Genomic DNA, 17,098 nt, shown 5'->3' with positions numbered 1-17,098 from the left:
GCAGCACTGGGGTTCAGCATGGCTCGAGTTCAGGACAGCCAGAGATGGAAGGGGCTTGGGCTCTGCCTTCTCCAGGCACCAAATCCCTTCCCCTGAGCAGCTTTAACCCTGCCCCAGGCTGCTGCAGGCCCTCAGTCCACTCAAGCACTGAAATGAGAGCACAGAAACCCATTTAACCTCAGTTCTCCCCCTCCTGCAAACCCAGGATGGGCTTGGCTCAGGGCTCCACACTCTGATTTTTCCCTTTTGAGCCATTTTTTTCCCTTTAGGAGCTGCTGCTGGAGATCCTGGCTGGGAACACCTGGGAAGGTAGGTGAGGAGCTGCTCTGAGCACTCAGATCTTGCCAGGAAGAACCACAGTTGTTTGCTCCATGAAGAGGCACCAAGCCACATATATTTATATCTAAATTCAGCATTAAAGCTAGAGCTACACTAATGAGTAGCTACCACTAGTATCTACTATTAGTAAATACTAATAATGTCCACAAAACCACATTAGTACCATGGAGAGGAAAATGAAGACAAACCAAAATTGTTTCAGGAACTCTTTAACTGCTGGATTTAAACTGACCCATTTCAGCTCCACCCAGAGCAGCTTCACTCGCTTTGGGTTTGCTCCTTCGAGTCTGAGAAAATCCAGGCTGTGGCAAGGTGTTTCTTCATGGATTGGATGTGTTTTACTTTTGTTAATGTTATTCTTCCTCTGTCTTTCAGTTTCTATAGTGATGGACAAACACATGCAGCACACACGAGGCCTGGCAGCCTGGGTGGTGTTTGCCTGCACCGCCTGAAAACACCACCAATCTTTGAGAAAGCCACTGAAAAATCTTTGCCAAAGCCCTCCAGATTTTCGAAAAATGAGTCCTGTCAAACAAGCTGATAATGTGTTTAATATACATTTGGGTTTTTTTGATGTATTTTGTCAGCAAGCAGCAGATACTGCAATTCTGTGGGTGCTCTGGCTTCTCCTGCATCCACACAGTTGGAGATGTCCCTTTTCCAGGGGCAAGGACCTCAGCTGTGATTAAAGGGCATGGAGTGGATGGCTCCAAAGCAAATCACTTCTCTGAACCTCTGTGTGCTCTGAATCTCCCTGTGAATCCAGTGATCCAGCACAGTTCTGCTCTGAGAAATGCCAGCCTGAAGATCTCGCAGTGACTGTGCAAAGGCACTGCAGCTTGAACCCCCAAACCCCAAAGCCCAGCTCCAGAGGTGAAAGGTGAGCACATCTGGAGATGGGGCTGCTCAGATCCTGTGTTTATGCTCAGTCTGATACTTCAACGGGTATTTTAAAAATGCAGCTGATGAGCTGGTTGTGGTGTCCTGCTCTGCCAGGACTGAGCTTTGTTAAGGGTGTCAGGGCCAGATTCCAGCTGCCAAAGCTCCAATAATGTCCGAGGAGCTGGGCTGATGCTGCAAGTGAAAAAGCCTTTGCTTGGAAATCCCGCCAATGTTTTTGTTTGTTTTGAGAAATCCATTGAAAGATCTTTGCCAAAACCCCTCAGATCTTTAAAAAACGGTTCTTATCAAGCAACTTATAGTAAGATGGGCTCGCTCCACTTCCCTTCTGCACGCAAGCCAACAAACCAAACCACCGACCCCTGAAGTTGCTCCGAAAGCCAGGGAGAAGCACCAGCGAGAATTCACCGGGATGAAGGGAGAGGTGCCCACAGCGCCCACACGACTCCTGGGGCACACGGGGCGAGCACAGGGTTGGTGTCTCGGAGGGGACGGCCCCGGCTTTCCCCGGGCGGGGCGGGGACAGGGCCGGGCATCCCCCGCTCTCCGTGCGGGGCGGGCCGGGGGTGGGCGCTGCCCGCGGAGCCACGGGCGGGAGCGCAGCCCCGCATCCGCACCTGGGCGGGCAGAAGGCACCGCATCCCGCACCTGGGCGGGCAGGAGGCACCGCATCCCCGCGCCTGGGCAGCGCCGACACCGCTCCTGCCCCGCCAGGATGAGCGGCCGCGCCGGGGGAGCCGCGCCGGGCGCCGCGGGGCTCTGCCCCGGCCACGGTGAGCAGGAGGCGGCGGAGAGAGCGGGTGGAGAGGGGGTTCGGTGGGGATGGTGGCAAGCCCGCTGCGGGGGGAGCTGTTCGGGAGCGCCGGGAGCGCCCCTCGGCAGCGCCGGGGGTGATGCGGGTGCGGATGCGGGTGCGGTGCCCGATAGCCCCGGGTGCGGTGCCCGGCGTCCCCCCCGGTGCGCGGCGGAGCCCCGGAGCGCTCGGGGGGAGCGGAGGGAAGGCTGGTGCGTGCGTGGTTGCACAGGTAAAGGTGGGAGCGAGCAGCGTCGGTGACCGCCGGCCCCGCTGGGATGTGCGGCTCGTGTGCCCAGCGAAGTGCTGGAATGGGCGGCGGGAGGAGCGGGATGGAGGCTGGCAGAGGGCAGGAGCCCCTGGCACAGGGGAGGCTCGGCGGGCTCTGAACGAGTGGGAAACTTTGCTTAAGTGAGGATGAATGGCTGTCCCTGGAAGAGTTCAAAGAGCGGGTAGGTTGTGGCACTCGGGGACACGGTTCGGTGGTGGCCTTGGCAGTGCTGCGGGAGCGGCTGGACCCGAGGATCTCAGAGGGGCTTTCCAGCCTTAACAATTCTGTGATTCTGCGAGGAAGGAAGGTGTTTTCCAGGATTGGGGCAGCTCTGTGCTGTGTCACTTGTGTCCCAGGGTCCAGAGTGCAAAGGCTCCGGTCACACTGGAGCTCTCCAGGCTCTGTATCCGTTCCAAGCTCGTGTCACCAGGGTTAAGCATTTTGTTACTGCTGAAGCTTGCTCAGAACTACTCCAAGAGTGAGGGAAGTTCACAGGAGTCCTGCTCAAGTGTGAGTGCTTTGATTCAGGGGCTGGGAGTGGAGCCAGTTTGTGGATCGGACTCCGGGAGAGACAGAGCTGTGCCCGGGAGTGAAAGAATAGTGTCACTTCCTCAGCCCCTGAGGCATCTTCCCTTGCTCCAAAACAAACCTCACCCTCGGCAACTTGATAGAAGGGTGAGTAACTAAAACATTACACAGCTGCAAGTTTGTGCTGCCTGAGGGAGGTGAGGAAGGAGCCAAGTCCTGGTTTGCCAGCTTCAAGCTCCCAGACAGCCTGGAGTGGTGTTTGAAATGTGTGACGTCATTATGACTTCACTTCTTCTTAAAACCAAAATACTTTCCTTTTAATGGGAACACTGCCCTGTGTTTCTTGAAGGAGGATGATTTTTCTCTGTCCCCTGTTGCTGCAGTTGGCTCTTCTCGCTTGGCACAGGCAGGGTGGAGTTTTTCAGGAGATCACTTGGATGTTGTTGGTGTAGCAGAGGGTGATGGACAGCCCAGCTGAGGTCATTCTCCAGGGGAGGTACCGGGGATGAGCAGTGGTCTGTGCAGTACCACTCCTTGGGGGAAGAGCCACAGGTGTGCCCGGGGACCCAGGGGTGGGAGCATTCCCACCAGGAATGGGAGCATTCCCACCAGGAATGGGGACTGCTGTGACAGGCAAAGAGCAGCAGCGCCTTCCTCTCCTCTGAGATCTTCCCTCTGCCTCTTTCCTCTGCCAGCCTGACCTTGGCACTGCCAGCACTGTCCAATAAGGCCGTTGGAAAGCAAACATGAGTCAGGCTGTGAGTTTGCTTAAGTAACAACTCCTTCCACACCAAGGTGTGTTTGTCTTATTTCCTGAAGCAGGCTCTGACTGGGGACACACAGAAATAGTTGAGCTTGCCCAGGACTTTGTAAACGCTGATTTAAGAGTGCTCTGACTGAGCCTGTTGGCTCATTAAGGCCTTCTAGGAAGTCTCCAGATCGTACATTCAGCTCCTCTGCACCAACTGTGCTCCTGCAAGTGCCAGCAGTGCTTCTGCTTCTCCCCCTCCTCCTCCTCCCCATCCTCTGGAGCCAGCTGGCATGCCTCGAGTTTTCCACGTTTGCTCCCCTTTTCCAGGTATTCCAGGAAGTCTGAGGTAGGACAAAGAGCAAGGGACAGGTGCCTGCCAGAACGGGGCTGAGCCCTCTGGGTGAGAAATGTCGGGAACTCGTGGGTTTCCAGGTGAATGCGGGGGAGATGCAGCTGGACGTGGGACAGAGGATGCAGGAGCCTGTGTTGGGAGCTGGGCTGAAGAGCTGGGAGTTCTCCACCTCTCCTTTGAGGAGAGCTCTGCCCTGCTTTCCACACTCCTCTGCTCCTGGCGACAGCAGGATGGGGTGGGGACAAGGAGGAGGACAAGGTGGGGACCCCAATGTCCTCTGTGCTTGCTGCTGTCTCCCACACTGCAGGAGCAGCAGGAGGGGGATGGAATGAGTGCCAGGAAGGTGTGAGGGGCAGCACATTGCCCTGCACATCCAGCTGTCACCCTGCATGGTGTGGAAATATTCCCTGTGGGTTTGTGTCTGAAACCACAGCTGCTGTTTGAGGGAGAAGCAGGAGAGCACCATCCTCCCAACACTGGTGCACAGGAGCAGAGAGGCAGGGCAGGATTGCCCCGTGTTTGGGTTGGTTCACAGAGGCACAAATGGAAATAATCTGAGTAATTTCACTGAGGAGCCACGCTGGCTTCAGCTGCCTGGGGATCCAAAAGGACTCAGGCTGGGCATCAGCAGGAATTTCCCCATGGAAAGGGTGCTCAGGCCTTGGCAGGGGCTGCCCAGGGAGGTTTGGAGTGCCCATCCCTGGAGGTGCCCAAGGAAGGGCTGGAGGTGGCACTCAGTGCTCTGGGCTGGGGACAAGGTGGGCATCGGGCACGGACTGGGTGGGCTGGGAGGGCTTTTTCCACCCAAATGATTCTGGAATTCTGTGACTGCAGTGAATGTTGGTGTAAATCCTGAGAACTCTGTGGCTAAAATTTGGGGTGACAGTGCCAAGTCCTGGGGGTTAAAGAAAATCTCTCATGGGAACACTACTAATTAATATCCACTTAGGGCTTCCCTGGCCCATTTGCAGAAAAAGACACTGATGGGTGTCAAGATAGAGACCATCCCCTGTTCTGATGTTGTCATTCCTGTGCTTCATTCCTCAGGTAGTACCTCAAAAAAAATTTCCAAATCTCAAAAGACCAATACACCCAATTAAATGGTACCAGTGTTTCTCTGTAAACCTGGATGATTCCTGGAGGAAGCAGAGTGTGAAGAACCTCGTTGTGGTGCAGGTTACAGGAAAGGGGTGAAAGAGCTTCATGGCTTTTGCATTTAACTCCTTGCACTTCTGTTTCCTGCCATTTCCTGCTCTCCCTGGTGCATTTTTTTGTGGGACTACCTTTATTTTATTATTATTTGTCAAGGTGATGCAACCTTTGCCTCAGCTGGAGCAGAGGTGGGTTACCTCCCAGTGGATGTGTGGACATGGGAGAGGGATGATCCATGTGCTTGTTCCCTCAGCTAACACCAATCCAAACCCAGGCTTTGCAAAGCAGCTGATTTCCGTCTGTGGTGTAATTCCATCAGACTGATTTTTATTAGAACCCATAACCTAATTGAGGGCCCCCTCAGCCCTGAGGAGTGGCTGCAGACACGGGGTTCCAGGGAGAGACACGGCCAGCAGGGCATGGGGGAAAGCAAATTACTCTGTAGGAGCACAAATGGAACTTCAGCAACCTGATGTGATTAGGGAAACAATTAGAGAAAATCACTGGGTGTGCAGCGGCCCTGTGGTTCATGAGGAGATGGTGCTGGGGTGGGAGATGCTCTGGAGAGTCACCCCTGGGCACAGGGTCCTGTCACCAGCCTGGGATGGGGAGATGAGGGTGAAAAGCCACTTTCTGCCCCTTTGTGGGTGGTGTTGGGTGTTTTTCCCATGTGCTGGTGCAGCCAGGAGGGTTTGGTTATTCACAGATGGGTTTGGCAGAGCCGTGCCTGGGTCTGGCTGATGCAGCAAGCTGAGCAGGCAGATCGTTCTCTTGTGGGTTCTGGGTCTGTATTTCCCTGAGCTGAGACAGCAGTTCAGAGCCCTGCCTTCAGTGCATCTCCTCCCACCTCCTCCACCCTGCCCTCATCTCCTGCCTCGCTGAAGGTTCTCACCCCCACACTTCAGTTTGAAGTCAGTGAGCTTTGCAGACTCAACACCTCCGAAAATCAGGTCTATGAGGGTTCCAGCTGTACCCAGGCTCCCTCCCTAACCCAGCACCTGCCTCCCCACCCCTGGCTGGGTGAGCACCGGGTGCCACCACACCCTGCACTGGTGGCACAGGGCTGGTGACACAGAGCAGCAGGGCCAGGGCTCTGTCCCAGCTCAGGGCCAGCGTGGGCTGAGGGCAGGACCCCCCTGAGCCATCTGCTCAGGACTGCAAGGCTCCTTATTTGCTTGGACTTTTCCCCCTGTTGGGTTTGAGGTGGCACAGACAAGTTCTGCCCTTGCAGTTCCCATGGAGACAGGTTGGATGCTGAGCGTTAACGGGGGTGAGGCACAGCCTCCAGCAGCTCCCCCGTCCATCTCACCCAGCAGGAACCCGGGCACTGCCCCTTGTCAGGCTCTCTGTCCTCCCAAACCAACCCCAAACCACGTCCTCCTCCCCTGTTCTCTGTGCCTGCAGTGTCTGGCTCCTGCTGGGCTCTGTGCACACCCAAGCTGTGCCCAGCCCTGCCTGAGGCTTTCCACCTTTGTGCTTGAGAGTCCTTGAGATCAGTAAAATTCCACAGGGTCCCTTCCAGCAGCTGAGCAGCCGCTCTCAGAGCACCCACGGAAAGCTCCCAAGCCATCCCCAGATGCAGAAGGGTTAATTTGGCCTCATGAATCCACTTATTTTGTACCAGGGCTGCTTTAACATCAGGAAGGTCGCAATTAAACCTTTCTCAGAGGTCTTCCTGAGAGGACTTGAAGGATGCAGCTGAACCTCTGGGTCCAGGAAATGAGCTCTTCCCAGCTCATCATCCCAGAAGTTGTTCTGAGGTGTCCTGGCTCTTTTAGGGCTCCTCAGCTGAACCACAGGGTGTTGGGCTGGGCCCTGGCAGTGAAATTATCGGCAAACTGAGAGCCAGACTGGTTCCATGCAGACCAAAACAGTTTGAGGAGGATGTTTGTGGCGATCTGGCTCTTTATGGCCGCTTTAACATCACTGAAGTCAAAGCTGCCACCATCACAGCCCCTCTCAGAGCTCTGCCTGACAGAACTCCAGGCTGCAGCTGATTTTAGATGAGCCAGAGCAGTGGAACGTGTTTCTTCTTCATGGGCCCTCCATGGGATTGTTACAAAAACATGTTTTCCCTGACAGGAAAAACTGCCAAGCGAAATTTTTATCCTTCAGCAGAGAAGGGAAAAAGGAAATAAAAAAACCCCAAACCCAGTCAACACTGTCCCCAGAAAAATAAGGGAAAGTTGCAGCAATGAATATAAATTAGGAATTAGAACATGTAGGTGTCTGATAAGGGCAGCTAAAGCAATCTGTGAAACAGTGATGAGCAGGGCGGTTCAGGATGAAGGGAAAGCATCTCCCAGGAACATTAAGAACGACCAGAATGTTGTGTTCAGTAACTGCTTTGCTGGGTTCAAATGGTAGAGGCAGAACAGGAGAAGACAGAATCAGATTGAACCCTCCAAGAAATTCCATCTGCTGAGCTATCACCAAACTTCCAGGTGGGAAAAACACTGGCCAGGCAGTCAGGGGGCATAAACTGAAATTTGAAAGTAAAACAGGTCCTGTGCAGAGACCCTGCAAGCACCTCAGAGGCCGTGCTGCTGTGGAAAATGAAGTTCCTTTCCCTCCTCCTCTTTGCCTTCATCCCCTCTCCACTCTCGGCACTGACTTCCAGGCTGTGCAGCACACGGACCCGCTCTCACAGACACAGGAAATTCAGCTCTGCAGCTCCCAAAGCCTTGTCAGTAGGAGCCAGGCTGAATAACCCAGCCTGTTCTGTACCACAGGGGCACCAGGCAAGCACAGAGCAAGCACCTCCTTGCTGGGCTGAGTTTAGGAGCCTCCTTGCTCAGCAGCAAATCATGGAGCTGATAAAAACTAATTGCAAAGATGCCTTTTATGAGTGCCTGGTTTTCCATGGGCTCTGCTTGGCTGTGCTGTTTTATTGATCAGAAACCTTCTATTATAGCTCGGGGAGGAAAACAAGCAGCCCTTCTGCGCTTGTGTTTGCTTTTAATAAAATACAGCAAGCGGAACTTGCTCGGGGATGATTAAAACAAACCCAGGGAATCGGGAATTGGAGGAAGAAGGGATATCCTTCTGCCCATGCAGCTCAGGATTTCCCTGCTCCATGGAATGCCCACTTACCATGTAAATGCTAGAAGGGAGGAGAAATCGGGGTTGTCCACCTGTGGGGGACCTGTGGGGGACAGTCGGGTGAGGGCAGGGCAACGTGAGCACAAATATCTGCAAGATGTAAGTGCCAGGGAAATGATAGCTGGGAGAAGAAAAGCTTGGAGCAGAGGAAGGGTTTCCAGCAGCCAGGAATTCCTGCTGCATGGAATTCTGGCAATGAGGAGGGCTGGGAGCACACCCCACTGTTTATTATTAGCAATAATGATGATGGTGGCAGCAGATTAATTCTGGTTTGGATTAATGCTTCTCTCCAGCTCATCCGTGTCTGTCTGCATCCCGAGAACTCCCTGCCCTCCCCCCCGGCATCCCTCCCTGACACATGAGCTGAGAGGTGTTCTGGCTCTGCAGTGGTTCTCAGTCAGTTCCTTTCTTTTCCACGTCACTCCTCTTTAGCAAACATCTGATCCCTCACTGCTCTCTGGGTGCCCAGACATTTATTGTTCCAGCTTTTGTTTATTTAGAAACAAACATACACTCACAAAAAAACAGCAACGAGAGCCCAGATCAAGGATCCAAAAATAGGCAGCCCGGGAGAGACTGAAAGCTCCAATCTTGGCACATGGAAACGTTTTTAGGTGATGAAGGCTTAACAAAACCCAGCTAAAAGCAACACCAGCAGGAAAAGCACCCTGGAGAGCAATGGCTGTGGGACGGCCTCTGCAGAGGCATCCACTCCACTGGAATTCACTCCTCAACCATGGAAAACTCCAGGGGGTCACGGAGCTGTTGGTGACGAGCTGGCATCCCCCAGGGGCAGAGATGTCCATGAGTGCAAAGGATCTGCTTTCTCAGCCTTGGGTAGGGTCAGCCCTATCCCACCCGAGTGCCCGCATGTCCTGAGTACTCCAACCTCCCTCCTGAGGCTTTCTCTGGGAGTCTGTGTCCATCCCTGGGGAGCTGGAGGGGAAGGAAACTGATGGAGCTGATGAGGATGAGCTGTGCCGAGGCAGGAATCACCGACAGCACGAGGAGAGGATGGAGGAAAGGCCAAGAGGACTGGGGAAAGCTGAGAGAATTGGGATTGTTCAGCCTGGGGAAGAAATCCTTCCCTGGGAGGGTGGGCAGGCCCTGGCACAGGGTGCCCAGAGCAGCTGGGGCTGCCCCTGGATCCCTGGCAGTGTCCAAGGCCAGGCTGGACATTGGGGCTGGGAGCAGCCTGGGACAGTGGAAGGTGTCCCTGCCCATGGCAGGGGTGGCACTGGATGGGCTTTAGGTCCCTTCCCACCCAATCCATTCTGTGATTCCATGAGCAGTTAGGAAGGTACTGCACGGCAAAGGACACGAAAGTCACACACAGAAAACAGGGAATCACCAAACCCCCCAGGTAATGCTGGAACAGAGCAAACCCAGGAACAGTGACAACCCAGAGGGATGGGACATGGAAAGCAGGGAAGGAGTCCTTCTTCCCAGTGCTCTTTTCAGGTTTGCACTTCAGGAAAGGCACAGGAGGGATCAGGAAGGAGGAATGAGCAGCAAGGAAGAGCAGAGCTGGGGCTGGGTGGGCTCTGTGTCAGGGACAGCACAGCCAGGGCTGCTCATGGGGCTGCTCTGCAGATGCAGCAGTGTCTGCAGCAAGAGGAATAAACAAAGTCTGTCGAGGGCAGGAAAAGAAGTCACAGCAATAAAATGCAGCAAGGAAGATTAAGGATAGAGCCTAGAAAAATCCCTGCATGTGCTTCCCCTGGGAGGCTGCGTAACGAGAGTGAGGAATCTCCATCTCCAAATGTCATCCACAGCAGGTGAAAATATAGCTGGGGCTGCTTAAACAGCTCCTCGGGGTCTCTCCCAGCCCTTTTTCTCCATCTGATTCTTCTCTCCATGGCCTCAGAATCTGCTTTACAGCCTGAAAAGAAATACAGAGCTGAAACAGCTGCATGACAGACCTCGCAGATTTTCTTGGTAGTGAGCTGGTTTTTTAAGTGACAAATGGAAACTTCCTGTGGGAAAAGTCTGATTTCGGTGTAATGTGATTTTCTGTGAAAAAGCCAAGATCACACAGAGAAGCTGCTTGCTGGATCTGCTGACTTGGTGTTGTTCAGAGGTGTTATTGGATCTGCAAAGTTGGTGCTGACAAAAGATTTTGGTGCTGTTTTCTCTTCGGATGTTCTTCCTTCAGATCAAAAGCCTGGTCAAATACAATAAACCAAAAGTGCAGATAACAGGGCAGGCGATTGTGTCAGCTCGGGGTTTCCTACTTCCCTGTTCAGAGCCGCTTCTCGCTGGTTGCCCTGGCTGGGTTTGAAAGGTGTGTGACGTTAGCACAAGTTCTCCTTCCCTCTTCCTGAGTGCATCCAGGATGAATATCCAAATCTCTCCTGGTTTCCCAGCAGCTTCACCTCCCTGTGAACCCAGAACTGCCTGTGAGGTGCGGGAACAAGGCCAGGCTTGGCACGTGACAGGGTGGATCTGGAGGGAGCCAAGAAGGATGGGGAGGGACTTTTTACCAGAGCCTGGAGTGCCAGGACAAGGGGGAATGGCTTCAGCTGACAGAGAGTGGATTTAGATTGGATACTGGGAGAAAACTCTTCCCTGGGAGGGTGGGCAGGCCCTGGCACAGGGTGCCCAGAGCAGCTGTGGGTGCCCCTGGATCCCTGGCAGTGCCCAAGGCCAGGCTGGACATTGGGGCTTGGAGCAGCCTGGGACAGTGGAAGGTGTCCCTGCCCATGCAGGGGTGGCACTGGATGAGCTTTAAGGTCCTTCCAAACCAAACCACCCCATGATTCTGTGATTTGTGCTGCTCCTTTTCACGGTGGGCTTTGGCAAGGCCCCTCCTCACCCTGTGCTGAGCTGGTTCCGGTCCCAGTGCAGTGGGAGCCACTGGGGGAACTGGGGCTGCACCTCTCGTGGGACTGGTGCAGGGAAAACCTGGTGCCACTCCTTCCTCCAAAACAAATGCAGCAATAAATTATTTTGCACTCTTTGTCTCCTTGAGAGATGGATTTATTTTTTATGTTCACCCTCTTTCAGTAAACAGGGGTTTTTATGAGAGCACATCTCTATTTCTGTCATGAGCAGCACATGTGCAGAGTAAGGCTTTGGGTACTCACCAGTCACTGCTCATTGTGATGTCTCCACGCTTTTCCCTCCTCCCTCACTCCCAAAGCAATTAACAGGAAATTCAGCTGCTGCCTGAATGGACACATTTCCAGCAATCTCCCTTAATTCTTTATTTACCATAAAATGAGCAGGGCAAAAACTGCAACGTCAGTTCCTCTTCCGAGGCTGGATCCGTTCCCTCCTCGCAGCTCAGCCTCTCTCTGCCCTGCCCTTTCCCCAGCCCCATCCCAGTTCCTGATGAGCTGTGATGAAAAGCGGGGTGGGGGGAACATCTGATTGCTGCCCATGAATTCCTGGAGGGAACAGTTTCCAGGGAAGTGGTGTGACCAAAGCTGAGCTGTTCTCAGCACTTGGAGCCGAGTGTCCCTCACTCCCCAGGACAGGGACTTGTGCTAAGTGAGCTCAAACATCGCTTCTGCATCACCCAGAGCAGGGCCTGAGGACGTTTCCTGCCGTGCAAAGAGAAAATTCAGTGTCTCCTGCTTTGAGTAAGGAAGGTTTTTAGCAGTGGGGATATGGTGAGGCAGCCAAGGGACAGCCTGAGCCAGGGGAACAGGAGATTGTGAGAGAAGGAGAAGGGAACTGGTGTCCAACCTGTGCCTCCCTCTTCAAACAGAGCCTGGAACAACTGCTCCAGGAATTAAACACTGCTGTGAGCACAGACATCAAACCTGGCGTGGCAGCAAGGGATCTCGGAGATCCCTCTGACCTCTCCTCAGACCTCTCCTCTGACATCTCCTCTGACCTCTCCTCTGACCTCTCCTCTGACATCTCCTTTTGATGCTCTGCACAGTCCAACAAACCCTTCCCAGGTCTGGGAACACCTGAAGGAGCACCTTGCCCTGCTCTCAGAAACAAAAGGGTGGGAAGGAAGATCTCTGCTGCTGGAAAGCTTTAAGGCAGCTCTGGACAAATGAAAGGCTCTCCCAGGCTTTCAGCCTCCCTCAACCAGAGCAGGAGGAGGAAGAGGAGGAGGAAAAGGAGCAGGAGGCGGAAGAGGAAAAGGAGGAAGAAAGGGAGAAGAAGGAGGAGGAGAATGAAAAAGAAGGAGGAGGAGGGAGGGGAGAAGAAGGAAGAGGAGGAGGAGGTGGAGAATGAAAAAGAAGGAGGAGCAGGAGGAGGAGAAGGGCTGCACCAGATAGTGCAGAAATGAGACTGGTTTGGGGAGGTCAGTTCAAATGATGCCACCACAGCTGGGATCTCCAAGGTCAAGGGTAGGATGGATGCAGGCCAAGGCCCAAAATCCCAGTGGGACCCCTGCACAGATCAAGAAATTTGTGAATTCTCCATCCGTGTTCTCGATCCCAGTGAAGCCTTACCCACAACGAGCTGCTCTGCCTGATGCAGTGACCTTGAGGAGCCCTAAGCTGTAACAAATCCTACAAAAATGCTTTTGTGCCTCAGCTGGGATATTAGGAAAGATCTCGGGGAGGTCAGGTGTGTGGGCAGGTTTATTACAGAGCATCCAATAATGCTAAATCCCCATTTCACTTTAACAGCCAGCTGCAGACTCTGTGACCTTGCCTGGCCCTTCCCAGACTCTGCAGTAAACCATGCGCTCCACAGACGTTTTTTAATGATTATTTATCCTTTCTCGCTGTTGTTTTAAATGCTGTTGTGTCTGGAGGAGCTTCCAGAAGCAGCTGAGGATGGTGGGGTCTGTTCAAGGCAGCACCTCCTCTTGTGGTAAAAATCAATAAATTGGTACCAGCACTCCAAAATCTGAGCCACCATTAATTCCTGAGGGATTTACAGGGCAGTCTGGCCACAGGGAGATGGATTTTTTGTGCTGGTAGGAATTATATTTAATTAGAGTGAAGGGAATAGAATTAATTAATAGAATTAATGCAGCAGGAGAATCAACTCTCTAGTTAAGGTGGGTGGTTTTTTTCCTCAAAGGAATAATTTATTTAAAGAGCAAGTTAGGACCCACTAAGAAGTGCAGCACTGCTGGAGTCAGGGGATTTCAGGGCAAAATAAACCCAAAGCAGAAAAGTAGGCGATGACAAATGTGTATGGAGGGATCTTAAAGGATTGGGGAGAGCAAGAATGAAAAATAGAAATGAAAAAAAGTCCAAAATGACAAATTATTCCTTTTGAGTGACTGTGAAGGCTCTCTTGGTTTGGGAGGCTGCCAGATCATTCTGGGGACTGAGAGCCCCCCCTGATTTCCCACCCAGCCCTGGGAAAAACATCCAGGTGAAAGAAATGTCTCTCAAACAGCTTTTTGCTTAAGAGCAAAATCTGTTTTTATTTCAAGAGCAGCAACATTCCTTTCCTCATGTCCAGGCTCTTTTGTTCGCTTAGAAGCTGCAGCTCTGGGTGGAAGGAGTCTGGCAGCCACACCTGGAACGTTTTTCCCAGCAGGAACATTTGCTTTTGGCTAATTTAGTGCTTTGCAGCTTCTCAGGACAAGTTTTTCATTTGCTTTCTGATGGGCTGTGTAAATATGAATAAAAGTCAGTTGTTTCACGAGCAGGGCAGAAAATAAAATGTATGTATAAAAAAGCTCCTTTGGCAAACACCCACATGGAAGTTTTTAAAAGCAGCCTCAAACTGCATCTGCAGGCTGCAGCTACTCCTCCAGCCCTGTGTGTCCCTGTGCTCCAGAGAGGGAGTGCAAACAGGAAATCACCATTTTTAAAGCCACTTTTGGGGTTCTTATAAGCAGCTCCACAATCTGCAGTGGTGCTGTGTTGTCCCCACGCACCCCTGTGCTGCCAGGTGGGAGCCTGCAAACAAGGAGGGAGCTCTACGGGTGTGCAGGGCCAGGCGTGAATTCCCGTCTGCAACTCTGTAAATTGTGGGAAATTTGCCATCTTTTGCTTTCCTGTGGCACAGTTTGGAGTCTCTGCAGTTGTTCGGGGCTGGGCATATTCAGGGTTTGGCATAAGTACTGAGACCAGGACAGAAAGGAGCTTCAAGAGGTGAAAGTAAAGGAATTTTGGTGAAAAATGCCCCAAAGTACCTTGCATTAAGAGGATTCCCAACCCCCCTGGCCAGCAGAATCTCTTGCCCTGTCTCAGAGCCCTGCCCCAAATGAATCCACAAAGGGCCATATTTTGTATCATATTTTTCAGAGAAATGTCAGGTCTTTCTTAAGATGCTTTACCCGCTTGTGACCAAACCTTTTTCTTGTTTAAAACCACAGAATTTCAAAATAAAGACCTTCATGGATGCTGCCTGTGCCCTTTCCAGTCTCACAGACCATCCCATCCATAAATCCCTGCAGTCTGAGCATGTTGCAGCCTCCAAACTAATTTAGCACAGGAGGAACACACCATGAGTCCAGGTGAGCTCAAGAACGAGGAATATCTCACTCCCGAGAACTCCGGAGATGATTGAATTCTGAGCTTTATACTGGAGATTTCTAGATGTAGCTTAATTTTAGATTAAGAAATATGGATCATAAACTTTGCTGGCAACATTCAGATTATTCTCTGGGGTTGTTTGTGGGCCATTCATTGCAATTTTTAGGTTGCTGATGCTGCAGCTGTTTTTGTTCAGTTCCAGGGGACACAAAAGTCACAGACTGTTGATTCCTTTGTCCTGTTGAATTATCCTGGGGACTAAACCAGGTTTTCACTTCTACTCCTTTCCACTGTAAATTCAGAACCAATTATTAACTAATGCCCAATATTCAGTTAAAAATCTGCTGTTCCCATGGGATTTCTTACCAGTTTATTTGCTGGAATATTCATGGTGGCTGTAAGTGGCAGAAAATCAGAGATTCTTTGTGCACAGGGATAAAAAGTGGAAATTTTTTCTCACGAGCAACATGAGAAATGCAAATTGCTCTCAGGATGATTTTTAGAAGTTTCTCTTTGATCATTTCAGAAGGAAATGGAGTGGGGCAGTCAGCCCTGCTGGGTAGGGAGGGTCTGGGAGGCTGAGCTTTGAGAAGTGCTGGCCAAGTAGAGGCAGGGTTTTAAGGTCTCCTGGCAGCAGGAGCTCCAGAGAGGTTGAGGATGAGCTGGACCTTCTGCAGGAGAGCCTGGGAAGGCTGTGCTCCTCCAGTCTGAGCAGGGAAAGAGGCTGGGAAGCACTCAGGGATGGACCTGCCAGAGAGATTCTTCTCCAAAATGGACGTGGTGGGATGAAACGCCTGGTGTTTGATGGTACTGGTTCACTGCCTCCAAAACATCACGTTCAGAGCTCCCCAGAGCCCCAGGGAGTGGGGAGTCCTTGGCACTTCCCCTGCAGCCACCTCAGTCCCTATTTCCACCTCCGAGGACCCAGCTGAGCTGAAGGTTTTTAGTGAAATTTTTGGTGAAGGCGGTGGCTGTTGTTTGCTCAGCAGCCCTCACTGTCAGAGAATCCCAAATCAGTGAGGCTGGAAAAGCCCTCCGAGTCCAGCCTGTGCCCCATCCCCACCTTGTCCCCAGCCCAGAGCACTGAGTGCCACCTCCAGCCCTTCCTCGGGCACCTCCAGGGATGGGCACTCCAAACCTCCCTGGGCAGCCCCTGCCAGTGTTCAACCACCTTTTCCATGCAGGAATTCCTGCTGATGCCAGGCTGTGATGCTTTTACACCTGGTTAAGGTGCGAGGCAGGGCTGACACCGGGGACTGCTCTGAGCTCTGAATGGGAAATGAGCTCTGCAAACAGCGCCAGAGGAGAGTGGGTATTATTTATTTAGTGTGATAAAGCAGCAGCAGTGGGTTAATCAAACACTCATTAGCAACAGGTCAGGCTATAATTAGAGAGCCTGGTGCAGTTGGCCACTTCTCCCTGAATGCCACCAGTCAGACATCGAGTGTCTGGGATAAGTAGGGATTAGTTTGGGAAGCGAAGTGCCCTCAGGCACAGTCAGAGCTGCCCGGGGATCTTTGTGCCTCCCTTTATCCCAGCAATTAAGGGAACACAGGGCTCTGAAGTGGCACTCGCTGCCCTCTGAGTTGCATGAAATCTTGAACAAAAGCTCCAAGCAGCTCTCCCGAGTAATTAAATCTCATCTGAAAGCGCTTGAAATCCCAGGGGGTACAGAGGATCTTTTCTCTCCTGTTACAGGAGGGGGAAAGGAAAGCTCTGCTCCTCAAGCGCAGGTTTCTATTTGACACGGGTGTTTCTTCCCTTCTTGGTGCTATTTTAAGAACCAAATCTCCACAATTCCATTGTCTGAACATCAGAAGTTTCTCCTCCTTGGAGAGGCAGTGAGATTCTGGCACCTTGATCAGTCCAAGCTGCATTGGCAGGGTTGTGCTGAATCCTCCAGCGAATGATTTGCTGTGTTGAAGGAATGCAGGGCTGGAATCAGTGCCTGGGGGTGGCAGGAAACCGCTGGATAAATGCTCATCCCTCTGGATACAGCACTTCATCCTCAATCCATCCAATTCATCTTCCCAGTCACAGCTTTCCCCTCCGTCAGCACAGAGAGACCCCAAATTCCGCTCTGTTCGTCGGATCATCAAACCATGGAACCACACATCACAGAACGGCTTCTCTCACCACACTGGGCTTAAGAGTCCTGTATGGAGTTGTTTTTATCCTGTATCAAACCCTCAGGTAATCCCAAATCAAATGCTTTTCTGAAATCAGAGAATACAGCAATTTATTATGTCAGTATTGTTGTTGATTAGCACTGAAAGTATCAGGAAGGCAAATTTATTCTCCTCTAATTCCCACTGATTTGCCAAATTCTATTTCCCATCTTTAATTCCTGATGAACCGTATTCTTTAGGAGCTATTTTATTCTTGTGCTGGAGAGCAGTCTCGGATTGATAGGCTTATAATTACCTAGATCATCCCCTTTATTCTTTCAAAATATTGACACTTTTCTTTGTTAACTCTGATTGTCCAAGTTTACTGGAAATCA

The 17,098-nt window shown here is 51.9% G+C and overlaps 1 protein-coding gene across 3 annotated transcripts in view; it reads left to right on the top strand.

Moving 5' to 3' along the window:
- Positions 1–1,808: 1,808 nt before the first annotated feature.
- The window catches only part of HTR4 (5-hydroxytryptamine receptor 4), a 70,413-nt gene continuing 55,123 nt past the window's right edge, over positions 1,809–17,098 (top strand). For 2 of the 3 annotated variants that reach the window (XR_004243251.1, XM_032125233.1), the window contains exon 1: positions 1,809–2,012. The gene's annotated coding sequence lies outside the window, so the exon portion shown is untranslated. Of the gene's footprint in view, positions 2,013–14,435; positions 14,577–17,098 lie in introns of all 3 variants that reach the window. The other variant, XM_032125234.1, reaches the window with a different exon arrangement.

Source organism: Corvus moneduloides, chromosome 15 (genome assembly GCF_009650955.1).
Source record: "Corvus moneduloides isolate bCorMon1 chromosome 15, bCorMon1.pri, whole genome shotgun sequence".
NCBI lineage: Eukaryota > Metazoa > Chordata > Aves > Passeriformes > Corvidae > Corvus > Corvus moneduloides.
This window is presented reverse-complemented; position numbering and strand designations above follow the sequence as displayed.